Raw genomic sequence first — 18,695 nt, 5'->3', positions numbered from 1 at the left:
TTCTTCCATTCTTATGTGTAATTCAAACTCCATTTTCAAAGCAGAGAATGTAGCTCATTGAATAGAGCACTAATTTACCATGCTCAATCACCATCACAAGAAACAAAGTAATCAAAAATAATTGATTTAAATATCAATAAATTGTAAATTTGATGAGAAGCAAAAGTATTTAAAAATATGAAACAAGATAGCTTCAGAGACTCTCCCCTCAGAAGATACCCATTAGTTACAAGGGTGAAAAGAAAAACTTTGCATGAAAAAAGCCTGGCAAATAATATTGTATTAAAATAAACATCTGGGTCCGGAGTGTGACCTGGTGGTAAAGTGCATGTCTAGCATGCACGAAGCCCTGGGTTCAATTCCTCAGTATCACATACACAGAAAAAGCCCTAAGTGGTGCTGTGGCTCAAGTGCTAGAGTGCTAACCTTGAGAAAAGCCCAAGGACGGTGCTCAGGCCCTAAGTTTGAGCCCCAGGACTGGCAAGCAATAAACATACAAACATAATGGGAGAAATTGTAATTGTCCCATTGATTGAATACAATGAAAAGAACAGAACATCACTTTTGAGATTCCTCAAAAGTCACCAGCAAAGTAAAGGGCATTCTATGCAAGTAATTGGCTAGAAATCCTAAAAAATGCCAAGGATATGAAAGTCTAAGAAAGACTAAGAAAGGTGTTCCAGACTGAAGGCAACTGAAGATAGATGGAACGTAAATATGTTTTGTGTGTGTGTGTGTGTGTGTGTGTGTGTGTGTGTGTGTGTGTGGTGGGCGAGGGGGTTAATTTGTTTTTGTTGTTTGGTTTTGGAACTGGATACTTTTATAATAAAGGACATTGAGCAACAGGCAAATCGCAATGTAGCACAAAAATGTTATCATTTGATAGTTATATTGTGATTGTGTAGAGTGGGGCATGAGGTCAGCAACTTAAATCTCAAACTGTGCAGGAAGAAAATATTCTTTGTACTGTATTCGCAACTTTCTTTGTAAGTCTGAGATTGTTCCAAAATAAAAACCTAAAAAATAACAATCGAAACCCTGTTTATAGTGGAAAAGCTCACAAGCCAGCCAAGAAGCTGAACGCAGCTAATCTCATGCCACCATCCATTCAGTGTGTGACCTTCACTGAGCCTCACCCCTTACTTAGGTCTGATCCAGGCTCTTCAAGGTCCCTCCTGCGAGTAGGTTTCCAATGGTTACATCTAAACCACTGGCTGTGCCTGAATTTTTCCAGTCTGCAGCCGAATCTTTGCCCTCCAAAGCCACAAAGTTACACCCCACGGATTTTGGCTGCCGATAAAAATAGTTGTGGCCGGAGTCTGTGGACTGCAAAGTCACTACATTAGACACAACTTCTGCCTTGGTCTTCATCATTCTTTCAGCAATGGAACAGTCATGCCTGCCACAATAGGTGCTCGATGGCTCCGCCGCCGGCTAGCAGGGCTAGCTGCCCGGGCCCTGTCCCCGGCCTGGGCCGCGCCCTCTCCGGCTTTCCGGCCCCGCCCCTCCGCCTCCCGGCCCCGCCCGCTCCCTCAGTACCTCTGTGCCTCTCGGCATTTGGGCGCGCGTATCCCGGGGCTTCTTCGCGGCGCTGGAGAGCAGGTAAACGTGGCGGGACCGGCGGTGGTGCGGAGCCAAAGTGGGGATCCCCTCCGGGCGGACAGTCGGGGATACCTCGAGAGACGCGGCCGGGCGCGAGGGGGCGGTGTGGTGCCAGCCTGGCGGCTGGGGCGGGACGGCGCCCCCGCGGCCTTCCCGGGCAATGCAGCGGCTCAGGGGGCCCGGCCGCGGCGGTCGCCGAGGCCGTGTGGTCGCCAGGGCTCCGGGGTGAAGAGACGAGCCGAGGGGTTAGGGGTCGCGGCCTGGGGAGAGGGAGCCCTTTGAGGAGGGTCTAACAGGAGCTGGGGCTCCCGAGGGCAGCGCGCCCGGTCCCGCCCGCGGACTCCGGGGAGAAGTCGGGCTTCCCTCCCCCGGTGCACAACAGGTAGGCGCGGAGTCTGTGTTCCGCCGGGGCCCGCCGGGGCCTGCGGGCAAAGGCGGGAGGTCGGAGCCCTCCTGGCCTGCCACACCCGCCGGCCGGCGCGCCACTCCCGGGGCGCCCCGGCTCCGGCCCCCGGCTTCCCGGGCGCGGTTCTCCCCGGGGCCGCGCGCGTTCCGGGCGGGCCGCCCTCGCGACGGGTTTGCAGCGGAGAGCGTAGGTCGCCTTCGGCGCCCGGGACTGTCCACTTTAGGATAAAAAACCAAAACAAAACAAACAACAACAACAAAAACCATTTCCTTCTCCTTCCCCTATGGTCGCCGGCGCGACGTCATTTCGGGTGATTGTAAATCGTGAGGCACGCTGCACTGCGTTTTATGGTTCTTATTAATCAGAATAACCGGAACCGCTGGCGAGTGAGCGTTTTGAGCTGTCAAGTCAGATGAGTCAGATGGCTCGACCTCCTTCAGTCTACATCGTTTTTTACAGTGCATTCATTTTTCACCTTAGTGAAAAATGAGCAGAGTAGGCGCCCTTACAGACTTTACAGCCTAGAGGAGATATTTAGCTTAAAAGGAGAAAAGAAGTCCCGCAGTACAGTGAAGAACTTTAATTCTCAGAATTCGTTAGGAAAGCAGAGCGTCATTAGAACTGGGCTTAAGATGGATGCAGTGAAGAAGTCTTCTTGTTTTGCAAACTTTATAGAAAGTGTGTCTTTGAGAAAGCGATTTTAGATAAGCATTGAAGCTGACTTAAGCTCTTTTTCTTTAATAAAGTGGGCAGACAGGCAAGTTTATTTTTTTCTTTTTTGCTTTTAAAAAATATTGTTATTGTTACATGCAGGAACATTTTTTTAGAGCTTAGACCTAAGATTACAATGGAAAGGGAGTAAATCTTCTTCCCAGTAGAAGATGACTAATTATGTGAAATCTTTTAACTATGTGTTTTAAAATTTAGATACACTGGCCGGGAGTTTGGCCTAGTGGTTAAAGTGCTTGCCTAGCTTGCATGAAGACCCAGGTTCGATTTCTCGGTACCACATACGTAGAAAAAAGCCGGAAGTGGTGCTGAGGCTCAAGTGGTAGAGCTCCAGCCTTGAGAAAGTCCAAGGACATTGCTCAGACCCTGAGCTCAAGCCCAGGACTGGCAAAATAAAATAACATAAAATAAAATTTAGATACAGAATGTTAGTCAAGCAAATCTAATCTGAATACAAGACTTGTTATATTTCACCTTGTGGTCTGTAAGGAAACGACAGAGTTTTATGACTACAAGAAGATACTGCAAAATATTTCCTCTTCCTGCCTTTCCCTGGCTGATGAGTCTCATTCTAGTTCAGGTCAAAGCTCTGACCTAACACCTTGCATGATAAATGATCTTAACCACCTGAAAAATGAGTGAAGAATTGAAGATTAATGCCCAATGTGTACTCCCAACCTCTTCTTCTAGTTTTATAGCTCCAAATAATTAGAAGGGAAAAAAAGGACGGTGAATTAATTTGACAACTGTAGAGACAGATGAAAAGCGAGCCTTAGGGTTGGGAGTTTGGCCTGGTAGTAGAGTGCTTGCCTAGCATGCATGAAGACCCAGGTTCAATTCCTTGGTACTGCATACATAGAAAAAAAAAAAGCCAGAAGTGGTGCTGTGGCTCAAGTGGTAGCATGCTAGTAGCCTTGAGAATGCCCAAAGATAGTGCTCAGGCCCTGAGTTCAAGGGCCAGGACTGGCAAAAAGAAAAGAAAGGAAAAGAAAGCCCTAAAGAGTCCTCTAATAGCCCTTTACATTGGAAATGACTTTGCACTCATTTACAAATACGGTATATACAGTATATATATATATATATATGTATGTATATATACACATATATAGCCTACAGAACTTTGTAAGAGCTGAGAGCTAATACTGGAGAAACACTTCTAGTAGCGGGGGTACGCAGCCTGAGCTTTACTCATTATGACCCGTATATAGCCCCTGAGTGATGGATACACTTGAGTGTAGGTAGGCCTTCAAAAGTGCCAACAAAGTACCTCAGATAGGGAGCTTAGATAGTAGGGTGTCTGCTAAGTGGCCACTCCAGGTCCTACGTCACTGAGACCTCATACTTCTGCACCATGCCACCCACACATACAGAAACCAAGAGCCATGCTCCTTGACATCTGCCCTGACCATTCCACAGAGAGAAGTCAATAAAAAGCAGAACACCGAACGGTTATGCCTATGCTGGGGTGACAGCATCCGTTCCAGAGAAATAGCACAGGGTCACATCCATAACAGTGACCCAGAACCCTGGCTTCCTGAGGCCAGGTGAGAGCTCAGTCTGCCCGGTCCCTGCCTGCAGCTCAGTGGTAGGAAAGATAGTCGATGAGCCGGGGAGGTATGTTTAACTTGGTGATTTTCTCCAGCCCTCGAACTCCGGTTGCCTTCCTCAAGCTTACCCTGCAGAGCTGTGACAAGGTCAGAGGTGTCTTCTCATAGTACTCAAAGCACTTGGCAGGGGCACTGCTGCTCCACGTGTAGTCTGATGGCTTCTTCCCCCTGTTGTCACGGGAGTAGATGTTGCCTCCAAACTAATGAGCATCTCAATGAGGTCCACGTTCTTCACCTTGGCCGCATGGTGCAGGGCTGTCTCGTGGAGTTTGGCTGCGTTCACATTGGCCCCTGCATTGAGCAGCACTTTGACACAGTCTAGATGCTCCCGAGCGCAGGCAACGTGCAGAGGGGTCCCAAAATGACAATCGTGTGCTTCCAGATTGGCACCAACATCAATAAGAAGCCTCACACATTCAGAACTCCCACTCATGCAGGCCTCGTGCAGTGGGGATGCTGTGTACAGAGGGTTGACCTTTGCTCCAGAGGACAGCAAGAGTTTGACACACTCGATGCTGCCAGAGGCACAGGCATCACAGAGAGGGGTGCTGCCATCAATGTTGCGGGCATCCACCTGAGCACCTGCTGCCAGCAGCAGCTGGACGCACTGTGCCTGGCCCTGCAGACTGGCCGCGTGCAGGGGAGTGATGGAGTCCACTGTGACCTGGTTAACGCAGGCTCCATTCTCGATCAGCTGCTGCAGCTGCAGGCTCTCGCCCCTCTGGGCAGCCTCATGCACGGGGGTTCGCTCCACCCAGAAGCCGCGCCGGGCTCCATGCGGGTGAGGCTCCGGGACTCCGGGCCCGATGGGGCCGCCCGACAGGCAAGTTTATATAGCATAAGAATAGCGACTGTTGGAGAATACTGGAAGTTGCGTTTGAGGTCGCTTATAATGTACTTATGTTACATAGATAGGTGCCGAATAGGAAAACTCCTGACCTTATGGTGATTGACATGAGTTTTGGGTTATTTATGGATCTTAAGGTTGGGTCATTTTCCTTTATCTTTGCTAATTTAACTGTCTGAATTCAATGGCAGGAAATACATAACTCCTAAATACTTTTTAAAAGTTTAAACTATTGGGCCTTGCTTGTGGCCTAGTGGTAGAGTGCTTGCCTAGCATGCTGGAAACCCTGGGTTCGATTGTGTACCACGTACACAAAAGCCAGAAGTGATGCTGTGGCTGAAGTGGTATAGAGTTAGCCTAGAGAAAACTCAAAGATAGTGCCTAGGCCCTGAGTTCAATCCCCAGGACTGTCAAAAAAAAAGTTTGAACTATTAACTGAAATAACTACATTCATTTTAAATTTATGACTGCATTCTCTGTTAGGAATGTATCTGTTTACATGTCTTCACCCAGTCCTTCCTTTTTTTCCTCCCTCCCTCCCTTTACCTCATTCCTCCTTATTTTAAAAACAGGTGTTAAGATGACTTACAACATCTTTTTGAAACTTTTGTTATGAAAAAATAGATTAAATTCTGAATTTTAAAATTATTTTATTCTAAATTCTGTTTAATGATATCTACATTTAAAAAAAAAGCCTTACTGAGTCTTAAGTGCTTCATTAATTGCTGTAGTATAATTGAAGAGTGTGAAGGATTTTTTTTTTTATGAGACTATAGTTCTCTGATTTAAAAACAAAACAAAGGGACCAGGAGTGTGGCCTAGTAGTGGAGTGCTTACCTAGTATGCACACAGCCCTGGGTTCAATTCCTCGGTACCACATACATAGAAAAGGCTGCAAGTGGTGCTATGGCTCAAGTGGCAAAATGTCCAAGGAAGTGCCTAGACCCCGACTTCAAGCCCAAGGACTGGCAAAAAAAAAAAAAAAAAAAAAGCAAAACCAGTTCTAAAAGAGGATAAGAGAGAGTAAAAACAAAAGGCATTTCTGCCATTTAGCAAATATGGAGATGCTTATACTTAGACCTCACTTATATAGTGAGTTAACTGGAGCCTAAGGAATGAGTAAAAAAATTTCTATCCATTGTCTAGTTCTAGTAAAGATTTATGTTCACTGTCTAGATCTAGTGTTAATTCTTCCAGCTGGAGCAGGCTACAACCTGTGGGTCAAATCCATCTTAACAGTTTTTGTAGATAAAGTTTTACTGGAATACACCCTTGTTTGTTTGGCTATATATTGCTTATGGTTGTTTGTATGTTATTTGTAAGTACTTGTAATAAAGTTATATTGCCCCCAAAGCCTGAAGTATTTATTCTCCAGTTCGTTATGGGAAATAATTGTGGGCTCATGGACTAGTTAAGATACTAAATTCTGTTTTAATTCTCTCAGGCAAACATGGAACCTATAAATCTCTCAGGATCCTAGAAATGTAATTGTAAAAGAGAAGCATGGCTTTTCTAATTTTTAGCTTTAACTTAGATCTGCTATTGAATTTTTTTTTAATTTTATTTTTTGCCAGTCCTGGGCTTAAGCTCAGGGGCCTGAGCACTGTCCTTGGATTTTCTCAAGGCTAGAGCTCTACCACTTGAGCCTCAGCACCACTTCCAGCTTTTTCTATGTATGTGGTACCGAGGATCGAACCCAGGTCTTCGTGCATGCTAGGCAAGCACTCTACCACTAGGCCAAACTCTGGCCTGAATTTTCTTTTTTTTTTTGCATTTTTTTATTGTAATTAGTAAAAGGGTTACATGATATTTGCCATGTAGAAGGTGCATTAATTCACATACATTGATACCCTTTCACATGTCTTGGTACCCATTTCCCTCCCCCCCCCCACACCCCCCACCCGTCTTGGTTTTCCCCCTTCCCTATCAAATTTCAAATATCCAAATACAAATAAATTCAATACTGAATATTCTTTTCATTTGTTCAATGTCTGTCCTTTAATGTGTTATTCTTGAAGTTCGTCATAAGTAGCAAGTTGCCCTGAACTCAAAACTTATTTTTAACATGAATCTAGTGACTGCAATGGGTTATTAGGTCAGATGGAATATTATTGAAAGAATAAATGTGAACATGAAATTGAATAGGGATTTATAGTAAAAAACAGAACAGAACAAAAAACCATATGGGCCGGGTGCTGGTGGCTCATGCCTGTAATCCTAGCTACTCAGGTGGCTGAGATCTGAGGATCAAGGTTCAAAGCCAGCCTGGGCACAAAAGGACCTGAGACTCATCACCAATTAACGTCTAGAATACAGGAAGTGGGGCTTGGCTCCAGGGTAGGGTGGTAACCTTGAGCTGAAGAGCTCAGGGATACTGCCCAGGTCCACAGGTAGGGTGGTAGCCCCCCCAAACAAAAAAAAAAAAAAAAAAATATGGAAGATTAGTACTCTGAACTAATATCTAGACTGAAATTGGACCTTGTGTCCAGAATCATGGTCAGACTCTTAAAAATAAATGAATAACAACTTGAAAGATACTCACTTCTAGAAAAGATGCATAAAATAGCACTATGAAACAAGTTATAAGAAACTACAGCTTGTTATACGATACCAAAGAAGGAAAACCTGGAAGAGGTGATCATAATAAATATTTAAAGCTGTACATATACTTTTACTAATCTTAAAATAATAATATGGTGCCAGTTTTACTAAGTAACATTTTTTGTTTTTTTTTTTCAATTGTCCTTATTGCCCAAGTAATACTTGTCAAAGAATAAACACGCTACAGCGGTTGTTTCCTTTTCTGTTACATTTCTAAGCTCCATGAGTTGTCTAAGTTAATATTTTGGTTCATACATAAAATATCATACTTCATATAAATAATTATGGTGGGGGTTTTTTGGTACAAGTAAAATAACCTGAAACTAAAATTATCCATTGAAACACTAAAACTTTTTTCAAAAAAATACTTTGGTTGCTATAGGCTTAGTGCAAGCAGATGAGCACCTACCAAGACTTGAGTTTAAACCCTCGTACTGGGGAGGAAGGGAGGAATATTTTGAGAAGAAACAGAAATAGAATATACAAGTAGAAAATCATTTAATTTTTAATTCTAGGGCCCAGAAGTTGAGCTTTCTCTAAACTTATTTGGCAGCAACATTGACCTGAAAGAATATAACTGCCATATGTAGTTATGTTATTTATCCAATCTTATGTGAATATGACTTCTTTTTGCTATAGAAATGCCACTTTGTTTGTAACAGAATGCTTTCCAGACAGTGCAGAAGACTTAAATAACAGACGGTATATTTATTGTATTTCATGGATGGACCATGACAGTCGCAGCCAGAAGAAGACTGAATAATGTGGAGCTATACTTGGAAAATTAAGACTATCTGGACATCTGGCAGTGAGTGAGAAGCATATGTCTCCCGCACAGAGCTTTCATGTGTGGTTCCATGAAGTTAGAAATGGGACAAAAGTCTAGGCTAGGTATATTGTATGATGTATTGAGAATTAGAAGGTGAAACCATGAGGAAAACCAGAATATCAGACCATGGTGTGGATTAAGGATAAATTTGAGTGTTGAGAAGAGCCATGAACATTTAGAAAAGGGATGAAAGGATTCCTAGCAGATGGGGTCTAACTGGGAAGTTCTGAGTGGCAGTTTGTGAAAGCAGCAAATATAAGTTATTCTGCAAATAGAGCAAAAAGGTCTGGCCTGCCTGAAGATGCTTGAGGAATAATGAAATTTTTGTAAACTTTATTTTTGAACTCATAGCCCCATATCCCTCTACATTTAAATAGTATTCCAGTATTGTTTTTTAAATTGTTTTTTTGTTTGTTTGTTTTTTATTTTTTTTTTGTTTTTGTGCCTGTCCTTGAGCCCAGGGCTTAGTACTGTCCTTGGACATTTTTTACTCAAGGTTAGTGCCCTGCCACTTGAGCCACAGCACTACGTCTGGCTTTTTCTGAGTATGTGGTACCAAGGAATCGAACCCAGGGCTTCATGCATGCTAGGCAAGCACTCTACCACTAGGCTAGGCTCCCAGCTTCCTTTGTGCTCTTAGTTTGTTCTCTCTCTCTCTCTCTCTCTCTCTCTCTCTCTCTCTCTCTCTCTCTCTCTCTCTCTCTCTCTCTCTCTCTCTCTCTCTCTCTCTCTCTCTCCCTCTCTCCCTCTCTCCCTCTCTCCCTCTCTCTCTCACATATGTGCACTCACGTATGTGTGTGTCTGTGTGTCTTATGCTGAAGGCTTTAGTGCTCTAGTGCTTGAGGTCCATTTTTGGCTTTTGGGGAAGGGAAGGGAGGTGATTAATTAGAGATGAAAGTCTCTGACTTTTCTACCCAGGCTGGCTTCAAACCATGATCCCCAGATCTCAGCCTCCCGAGTAGGATTACAGGCATTAGCCACTGGCTAATACTTACTGACTCTTCCACCTTTCATATGGTCCTGTAGCTAGAATATAGTTGGGAACTGGATTATTAGTCATCTAATAAAATTCATGAATTCTGGAATGCTAAATTGCTATATAGACATGTTTGTTTGGGCTTCATTTCCTGGTACTAGATTCTCAACCAACCACCAAGTCATGAGATTGGTAGGTAGTGATATTTAGTAAGCATATTACAAATTGTGCAGATTCTCATCTTAAAATGTGCTTGTGGCATTCCTAGATGTTCAGAATGAACTCTTTTCCCAGGAATGACATGTGAGAGTTTGGTTTGTAGAATACAGAGTGATAAAAATTGTTAATAGACCAAGAATAAACAAATACTTTTGGTACTTACTGATTAATTGCCCATGTGGAAAGGGCTCTTTGAAAGCTGACATTACTAGAAGTCAAGAAATACTTAAGCAAATGCTGATTGTAGACCTGGGTGTTATTTTCTCTCATGTAATAGCATTTTAGCTTTACATAAATTTTTTCTTTTGTGTATTTTGTGCTGGGGTTTGATTTCAGGACTTTGCACTTGATACCAATTAAGTGATGCCCAGCCCTTTTAAATTTCAATTATTTTTATTTTATTTCTTAAGTATGTGTTACTGTGGCTGGTGTGAAGCCTGTAATCCTAGCTACTCAGGAGGCTGAGATCTGAGGATCAAGGTTCAAAGCCAACCCATGCACTAAAGACCGCAATACTCTTAAAATTAACCACTAGAAAACCGGAAGTGGCACTGTGGCTCCAGGGGTAGGGCGATGGCCTTGAGCTGGAGACCTAGAGTTCAAGCCATAGGACGGACAAGAGAAAGCTATCCCAGTCTCTAGCCCTATCTGGTCCCAACTTGTTGCAAATTATTTTTCTTTGTAATTAATGTTTCTTTCCTGTTCCACCCTATTTCTATATACTGCTAAATATGCTCCTTCATGGTTCTTGGAGTTTTGTGTATTTGCAGCTCCCCAGCCCTTCTACTGTTCAGTGATGAGAAACAAGTACACATGCACACCAGCCAGCCTGGACCTCTATTGTGTCTAGCTTTTTCTGTTGAGATGAGATCTCAAATCAGTATTATATAGTTAACATTTTAAAGTATAACTAATGATAGTTTATATTTAGGATTGCTGTAAAGTAGAAAAGAATGACTGTTGATAAATAATTTTGTTATAAAATTGAATTTCTTTTTTTAAGAAAATTGAATTTCATTGTCAGATTTTTCTACTGTTTTCTGAAGTGATTCTTAGCCAAATTTTAAAATGGCGTTTATTGTTGAAAGAAGCGAAGTTTCAGATTCAAGGATGAAATAGTCAAGATTAAATCACCAACCTATAGGTATAAAGGGACTCTGAAGTTGTAAATGCTTTGCTTCAGTTGTTCTTTTTGCCTTGAAGCCAATAGGTGACAGCAGATCACCATTAGTATCAGGCCTTGAGCTGTGTAAAGTACAATAAGAAAGGGCCTTCTTGAGGCAGCATCTAAAGCATGAACCAATGTAATGTTCTATGTAACTTGTGAGTTCCTATTCTGTAATCTATAGTTTTGTAAAGTATAAATAACAAGTGTAAATCTGAGAAGGGCTACAGGGATTCATCTCTGTCTACATTAAAGATAATTACTATACTTTGGGGAAAAGTTTGGATTTTAGGACATACATGTTTCCAGAAGCATTGGACATCTTGAGACTTGGTTATTTCTTTCACTTCATTCTTTTTGAACAAAATCAGAGAAGTAGAAGGCTGGAGGCCTAATAAGAGCTAGAGAGATTGTCTTTTGGAGAAATAAAAGAAAAATTGTTGAAATTTAACTATGATTCTTGTTTCAAAACTAGATACATTTTGGAATTAATTTCATTTAGTGCCTGTGACTTTCATTTTGTGAATTACTTTATTGTACTCTGGAAGGAAAAATCTAAAAATTGAGTCCAATAAGCATATCCAGTTTCTGGTGTTCTCTTTCATTATTTTCTTCTTTCCCTTTTCAAAGAGAAAATACTGAAATAAGCAAAACAAACAATCTAGGAATCCTTTCTCCCCCTAATTTCCAAGCTTTCATCTGTCCCAGTATAAGTTTGTAAACTCTAAACAGAGAAAATTGTGTTTGTACTTCCTATCAAAATTGGCAAATAGCAGGCTATGTCTGTATTGGACATTATTGAAGTTGCTTACTCTTTCTTGCCTACATAAACCCTAGGTTAACTCACTTTCTGGTGGAAAGGAACCTTGTGGATAGTACAGTTGTTAATTGCTCTTGGACTACTTTAAAGAACCCCCACTCTAGAAAATTGATCCTCTGTTGATTCCTTTTTTTATCACCAGTATCGAACATTATTTCTCTTGGCTAATAAAATCATGGGACAATACTGTATAAATTGCATACTCTGTACCTCAGCTTTGAAGACATTGCATGGTACTTAAGATTCACTCATAAGTTCCCACTATTACCTACGTGGTTCTTTTGTTTTGTTTTTGAGACAATATCTTGCTGTGTTGTCCAGGCTGGCCTTGAACTCTAGAGGTCAAATGGCACTCCGGCCTCAGCTTCTTGAGTAGCTAGGAGGGACTCCAGCTACTCCAGTCCACTAGATGTGGACTACCACATCTAGTTTAACTTTGTAGTCTTAAATTTTTCCATTTATTAAACTAGTATTCTTTTTTTAAATAATTTTTATTGTAATTAATAAAAGGGTTACATGATATTTGCCAGATAGAAGGTGCATTAATTCACATACATTGATACCCTTTCACATGTCTTGGTACCCATCACCCTCCCCCCCTAAACTAGTATTCTTAATGGTAGAGGGGAGTGCTTTTACTAAAGGAAATCCAGAAAGGTACTGTCATACTTAGAATTTCTTTAGTCATATGTTTTAATTTAAACCTTTTAATAGTTTTGTCTTTTACTGCTTATTGAATGTTTATCTTTCCTTCTTTTTCACCCACTTTGTTTGGGTACTGGGGCTTAAACTCAGAGCCTTACTTGAGTTTTTATTTTTGCTCATGTCTGGTGCTCTACCACTTGAGCCACACATCTACTTCCAGGGATTTTTTTTGCTAGTTATTTGGAGATAAAGAGTCTCTTGGATTTTTTTTTAATGTTGGTACTGGTGGTTGAACTCCGGGCTTTGGACTTTTTCACTAAGGTTGATGTTCTACCATTTTAGCCACCTCCACTTCCAGAGAGTCTCTTGGATTCGTCTATCTGGGCTGGTTCTGAACACTAATTCTCAGGTCTCCGTCACCCAAGTAGCTAATCAAAAAAGCTGAGCGAGAACAATGAGCCCTAGTATTAGTATTAAAAATAAAAATATCCAGTGCAAAAAAAAGTCTTAATGGGCAGCTTAGCAGTACAACACCTACCAACAAGAACAAGTCCCTCTGAGTTCAAATATCAGTACCACGAATAAAAAAAATGACTTTTAGGATGTTTGCAGTGTTTGATTGCATAAAAGAATGGCAGCATAGTATATAGTGATTGAATACATATATCTATAGTCAGATTGCTTAAAGGTATAACCAAGTTCTGTGTGAACCAACAAAGGCTACTTGGTTAACATTTCTTTGCTACAATATTTGTTTTTGTAAAAGAGAGCTAATAAAATAGCAACTTCAAAGACAGTTTTGCCAATTATTCAAGAAAATAAATGTAAAAGTAATGTCTAGACCATAGTTCAGTGGTCATAAAAGTACTAGCTGTTAATAAAATGGCATCTATGTTAGAGGAGTGTTTCATCTAGATCAGCAGGTTTTTTTTCTTTCTGCTTTTCAGACTGCAACTTAATGTATTTTGGAAAAATATATTTAAATTGGGAATGGCGGTTCTTATCTATAATCCCAATTATTCAGGAAGATATGAGTTTTAGACCCTGATTTAAAAACAAACTTTTAAAAAAATTTAAGTATATTGCTGTTATGTGTTTTCTTTCAGTAAACTGATCACTTTATAACAGAAGCATAAACGTGAAAAATAAGGGCAAAATAAGCAATCCTTGTGGATTTGTTAGGTTATGGTCTTATGAAAATTTACAGGACATAATATTACATTTGTGTCCATCTTCCAAAACTGAGGTTTCAGATAAAAGCAGGAACGTCTTATTAGTTACAAAATGCAGATCCATATCACATTAATAGTGCATATGTGATGATGCCAGGTGCATTCAGGACTTGGGGTTTAGAAGTTATTTCACCATGTGATTGGCTACTTCTTTTAGGAGTATATGAGGAATGTACTGAAAGGCATTAGAGATAGCTTTCTGCCTTGCTTATGATCTCCAGCTTTTGCTGAATTATTTATTATCACATTGTGTTAGCTATTTTTCTTCTTGATAGATCATTTTACACCACAATATTGCTGTTGCCTAAAGAAAAAAATGTCTTTTCAGCAGTCTTAATGATCTCCAAAAAGGGTAATTTGACTCTTAAGATAGAATTTTCACCTGCCCTGGTAATTACAAGAAATTTTCTGTGTGACACAAAGGTTATTTTTTTCTCCCAAGCTATAATAAGTAGCTATTCATTTTGTCTCTGTAAAATGGTTTCATAAATAGCTATTCATTTTGTCTCTGAAAAAATGTTTTTGTTTTGTTTTGTTTTGTATTGCCAGTCATGGAGCTTGAACTCAGGGCACTGTCCTTGGACACTTTTTGCGTAAGGTTAGCCACACTGCCACTTGGGCCACAGGGCCACTTCCAGCTTTTTTTCCCCCTGTGTATGTGGTACCAAGGAATCAAACCCAGGGCTTTGTGCATGCAAGGCGAATACTCTATTATTAGGCTACACCCCTGGTCCTGTAAAAATGAATTCTTGGCAGCATTGTTTGTGTTGTTCTTTGTGCATTAAAAGTTACATTTCTATCCAAAGAGTACAAGAGCAAGGACTCAATAACTGCATACCCAAAGCTATGGACATGGTAATAGAAATATAAACATAACTATATAGACATAAAAACCTATGACTCTATAGACATAATGTTTTATTTCATAAATTAATATGTTTCTATGACATACATACCCTTAGCCTAATTGTGATTAAGTTCTAAATGCTAAGTCCCAGTGATTGTAAATAGAGATTTCCTCCTTGAACATTTGTATGTTAAACTTGTCATTTAAAATATGATGTAAAAAATCAATGTTAATAAATTCTTTAAAAGAAAAAAAAGTTACATTTCTGGGGCCAGGAGTTTGGCCTAGTGGTAGAGTGCTTGCCTAGCATACACAAAGACTTGGGTTTGATTCCTTGGTACCACATACATAGAAACAAGCCAGAAATGGTGCTGAGACTCAAGTGGTAGAAAGCTCTAGCCTTGAGAAAGACCAAGGACAGTGCTCAGGCCCTTAGCTCAAGCCCAAGATTGGCAGAAAAGAAAAATTTCTGGAGCCAGGCACCAATGGCTCATGCCCATAATCCTAGCTATTTAGGAGGGCTGAGATATGGGGATCATGATTCAAAGCTAGCCAGGGCAGGAAAATCTTCAAGCTACTAATCTCCAATTAACTACCAAAAAGTCAGAAATTATGTTGTGGCTCAAAGTGGTAGAGCAGTAGCCTTGAACACAAACATTCTGAGAGATCACCCAAGCCCATGACCAATTGGGAGGGGTCATTCACTGTACAGAGGAATCAATAGTAACTGGGTAAAAATAGTTGGGCTAACATAGAGGACATAAATAAGATAAATGTAGAGGAAAGGAAAATGCCTATTAAGTTTAATAAAAACAAAATCCCATATACTTTTTGTTGTTATTGTTGCCAGTCCTCTACCACTTGAGCCATAGCACCATTTCTGGCTTTTTCTATGTATGTGGTACCAAGGAATCAAACCTAAGTCTTTGTGCATGCTAGGCAAGCACTCTACCACTAGACCAAACTCCCAGCCCAAAAATCCCATATACTTTGACAGATATTTTTTTAGAAAGAAAGTTCCATTTTAATGTGAATAATATTTAAGGAGCCTATAGGATTTATACAACACCTAATTTCCTCCTAATACATACATGCACAAACATGCAAATACACAAACACTAACCAAGTCATAATATTCTGTGCACATGTATGGAAATAAAACTAGGTAACTTTAGAGGCTAGGTGAAATTAGCACAGTGGAGGTCAGTTGCTGATCATAAATTGACAGGTGGAATTGAAACCCTTTTGTAAAAGTACTTAATCACAAATTTGTAATTCACAAATTAATAACTTTATGAAGAGAAACTTTTAAGAGATAGATAATTGCAACATGAATCCCATAGAATCCTTAGTCCCTGTTAAGAAGATGGGTGAATCTTGGGTACTACCATAACAATCATTCGGAATGAGCTCAGACTCTTCTCAAGAACTTCAAATCATCATCAACCTTCAGGCAGAGGTGAGAGAATAGGGCTATCTCTGGGATTTGGGAGAGTGAGCACATTCTGTACAAGCTAGCCCTTTAGGTTTCCTGTATGTGCTTTGACAAATATTTTAAGTACCTATTCCTCCCAGATTTTTATGTGTAATCTCATGTTTAAATATTGGCGACCCTTCTTTTCCTTCAACATACTAGAAATTTCACATCTGATTTCCCTGTACATGTTAAATAGTGACTTCTATATTAAACTAGTGAGATTTGTTTAGGAGAATGTAAGATATGTATTGTACTTTTTTTTTTAGTTTAACTACTTGTTGCAATCTATCTACATTTCTATAAATTGTTGCTAGTTAGCTTGAAGGTTTTTTGTTTCTTTTTGGTTTTTGTGGGTCATGGGCTTAAACTCTGGGCCTGGACTCTGTCCCTGAGCTCTTCAGCTCAAGGCTACTGCCCTACCCCTGTGTTGTGTGTGTGTATGTGATGCTGGTCCTGGGGCCTTAGTTCTGGGCATGGTCAACTGTCTTTTAGGGGGTTTTGTTGTTGTTGTTGTTGTTTTGCTAAAGGGTATTGCTCTACCACTTCTTTTGTTGGTTAATTGTAGTAAGAGTCTCATGAATTTTCTTTTTTAGGCTAGCTTTGAACTGTCATCCTCAAATCTTAGCCTCCTGAATAGGTAGGATTACAGATATTAGCCACTAGATCCTCGGCAGACTTATTTTTGATATATAAATGAATAGAACTACAATATGTTGTGTATGTATATGTCTCTTTGTTCTTGATGAGAAGTACTACAAGTAGTTGAACTTGCTTGCTTGCTTTTTGTTAGTCATGGAGCATGAACTCTGAGCTTGGGCATTGTCCCTGAGCTTTTCAGCTCAAGGCTAGTGCTCTCCCATTTTGAGACATAGGACCACCTCCAGTTTTCTGGTAGTTAATTGGAGATAAGAATCTCCAAGACTTTCGCGCCCACGCTGGCTTTGAACCATGATCCTCAGATCTCAGCCTCCTGAGTAGAGTAAGATTACAGGTGTGAGCCACCAGTACCCAATTTATTATGATCTTTGTTTATTTATTTTTTGTTTTCTTTTTGCTAGACCTGGAGCTTGAACTCAAGGCCGAGGCACTGTCCTTGAGCCTTCTCAAAATTAACACTCTACCACTTGGGCCATAGTACCACTTCCTGCATTTTCTGTATATGTGATACTGAGGAATCTAATTCATACATGCTAGGCAATCATTCTACCATTAGGCCATGCTCCTGGCCCCCTCCCCTCCCCCCCTCTCTTTCTCCCTTTTTTTTTTTTTTTGCCAGTCCTGGACCTTGAACTCAGGGCCTGAGCCTGTCCTTGGGCTTTCTCAAGGATAGAGCTGTACCACTTGAACCACATACTATTTCCAGCTTTTTTCTGTATATGTGGTACCAAGGAATTGAACCTGGGTCTTCGTACTGTAATGCCTACACTGCAGGACCACCACCAAGAAGACCACTGAGAGCCAGACGCTCCGAAATGCAAAAGCAAGGCTGCAGGCTGCAGCTCGGGCCTCATTCTACACACCCCAAGCTGAAATTTTACAGTGCTTTTAAAGGCAAAGACCACAGATTTACAGCAACTAGGTGTCTGAGTAAGATAAGGTTGGGGGGTTAGGGACATTCCAGGGCAATGGGAGGTTCCCATGCTGATTGAGTCCTAATTAACTGTCTTGAGGGTACTTTTATGGCTGAGTCCTAATTAACTATCTGAGGGTAGTTTTATGGCTTAGAAAACAAATGCTGTCCCTGGAATTTATGCGAGTTTTGGTTAATTTTTAACACAGACAGGTCAGTCTCTTGAACTTATGGGCGCAACAATTCTGATTCTTTAATTTATGTGCGCTTTGGGTCATCCATAGTTTAATATAAACAAGATGGTTACTGCCTCAGAATGGGGGGCGCTTTTTAGCCTCAGTACATTCTAGGCAAGCACTCTTATCACTAGGCCCAAAATATTTATATCTGGGTTTTTTGTTTTTTTGCCAGTTCTGAGCTTGAGGTTAAGTCCTGAACACTGTCCTTGAGGTTTCTCACTTGAGCCACAGCATCACTTCAGGCTTTTTTCTATGCCCCTTTAAAAAATTGCAAAACGAAAATTTTGGAGAATGGTAAACTAATCACGCCCCCCCCCCATGCCCGTTAATTATGTTCACCTGTTATATTTGGCCACAATTTGTGGTTGGTTGGTTGATTACTTTTTCAAAGTGCTTTTCTGCTGTCAACCCAGCCACTGCAGAAAACATAAAATAGCAAGATCAGTGTCCCAAATAATCAGTACATAAAAGGGAGCTGGAGATGTAGACCAGGACTTAAGCACCAGTGAAACAAGTATGAAGTTCTGAGTTCAAAACCTAGTACCACTAAAAAAAAAAAGCTTTATTGTCACATATTTGCACGCATCTCTTTAAAAAGTCCCATAATTATATTGTAACTTTTATAATTTTTTGTGAATTTATATATTGCATATGTTCTGGGAAGGTTTGGTGAGTATCCAGAAAGTCGTGATAAATAAAAGAAGAAGACAAAATAATTTAAAACCAAAAAAGCCTCATATGTTTTCTGTTGGTTATTAGCTATAGCAAAATTAGGTCTACCTTGGATAGACTTAGTCTATATTGCTCTAATCCTTGGACAACATCCTCTAGGCATCATCAGAAAAAAAAGAGATTGATTTTCACAGGCTAGCAGAGATAACAGT

At 40.6% G+C, this 18,695-nt stretch overlaps 1 protein-coding gene and 1 pseudogene across 3 annotated transcripts in view; one reads left to right on the top strand and one right to left on the bottom strand.

The window, feature by feature from the left end:
• Positions 1–1,535: 1,535 nt before the first annotated feature.
• The window catches only part of Heatr5a (HEAT repeat containing 5A), a 110,179-nt gene continuing 93,019 nt past the window's right edge, over positions 1,536–18,695 (top strand). For all 3 annotated transcript variants that reach the window (XM_090345353.1, XM_090345354.1, XM_090345352.1), the window contains exon 1: positions 1,536–1,602. The gene's annotated coding sequence lies outside the window, so the exon portion shown is untranslated. The remainder of the gene's footprint in view (positions 1,603–18,695) is intronic.
• LOC150055394 (ankyrin repeat and SOCS box protein 13 pseudogene) lies at positions 3,818–10,022 on the bottom strand (annotated as a pseudogene).

The sequence above is a fragment of the Megascapheus bottae genome, chromosome 14, assembly GCF_031878675.1.
Source record: "Megascapheus bottae isolate mThoBot1 chromosome 14, mThoBot2.hap1, whole genome shotgun sequence".
Taxonomy (NCBI): Eukaryota; Metazoa; Chordata; class Mammalia; order Rodentia; family Geomyidae; genus Megascapheus; species Megascapheus bottae.
The sequence above is the reverse complement of the archived record's forward strand: the minus strand, read 5'-3'. Positions and strand labels throughout refer to the sequence as shown.